Raw genomic sequence first — 893 nt, 5'->3', positions numbered from 1 at the left:
TACATTAAATAATGTAACAAAAATTCTTCAAGAATGGTTACGACGCGCAGGCGATCGAATTAATTAAGCTGCTAAGAAAAATAAAGCTCAAAACCAAGCACAAAATGAAGATTTATAAATGCAATAGCTGCACATCAGATCAACAGAGTAACGCCTCGATAGAGTAAATATCGCTAGTAGTTTAAATAATAAATTTACTTATTGTTGAAACCTTTTTAAATATAAAATGAAATTTTCATAAAATTAACTAATACACATATAATCTTATTTAAGAAAATAAACAACTTTTTTTCATATTTTCAATCATCGTTAAATCGATCATTATTATGTTCATAACGCAAAAAGATCTAAATTTTATGATACGGATGTCCATTAATCTTTCATTGTATTTACATCTCTACAAATGAATTCGTTATCAGTATTTATATATCGTTCTTTGTTCTTATATCATGTGTTTTAACGTGTTTTAAGGCGTACTTAATTTGTAGTATCTCGAAAATACCGATATTCCAGAAGACTCATTTTTACAGGCGGGTAATTATGGCAAATCAAGCATCGGTTTTAAAGAAGCGGATAAGAATGTACGCAATTTCACGGAGGAACACGTACCTGAGGGCCGGACATGGCGTGATAAGTCTATAATATGGCAGCAATAAAAGTGCCAATCAAAGCGGCATTAGTTTCGGAAACACCAGACACATGTAAACATTCACCTCCGCATTCGCATCGAGAAGCAAAACTATTCTGTTCTCACCTCTCTTCTGACTTTATTCTCGAACTCCTTTAGACGTAGCGTAACGCATATAATAGATGTTAACGAGTTATTTTTTTATTGTTTTATGTATTAGAATATTGGAATATATACCATAATCTATATATATATATATATATAT

At 30.8% G+C, this 893-nt stretch overlaps 1 long non-coding RNA gene across 1 annotated transcript in view; it reads right to left on the bottom strand.

Annotated features, from left to right (window-relative positions):
* Nucleotides 1-634: 634 nt before the first annotated feature.
* Nucleotides 635-893, bottom strand: part of LOC105460719 — a 4,362-nt gene continuing 4,103 nt past the window's right edge. Inside the window, exon 3 of the long non-coding RNA XR_975867.1 lies at nt 635-713. This is a non-coding gene — a long non-coding RNA (uncharacterized LOC105460719). The remainder of the gene's footprint in view (nt 714-893) is intronic.

This window comes from Wasmannia auropunctata, unplaced genomic scaffold, assembly GCF_000956235.1.
Source record: "Wasmannia auropunctata unplaced genomic scaffold, wasmannia.A_1.0 LD336101.1, whole genome shotgun sequence".
NCBI lineage: Eukaryota > Metazoa > Arthropoda > Insecta > Hymenoptera > Formicidae > Wasmannia > Wasmannia auropunctata.
This window is presented reverse-complemented; position numbering and strand designations above follow the sequence as displayed.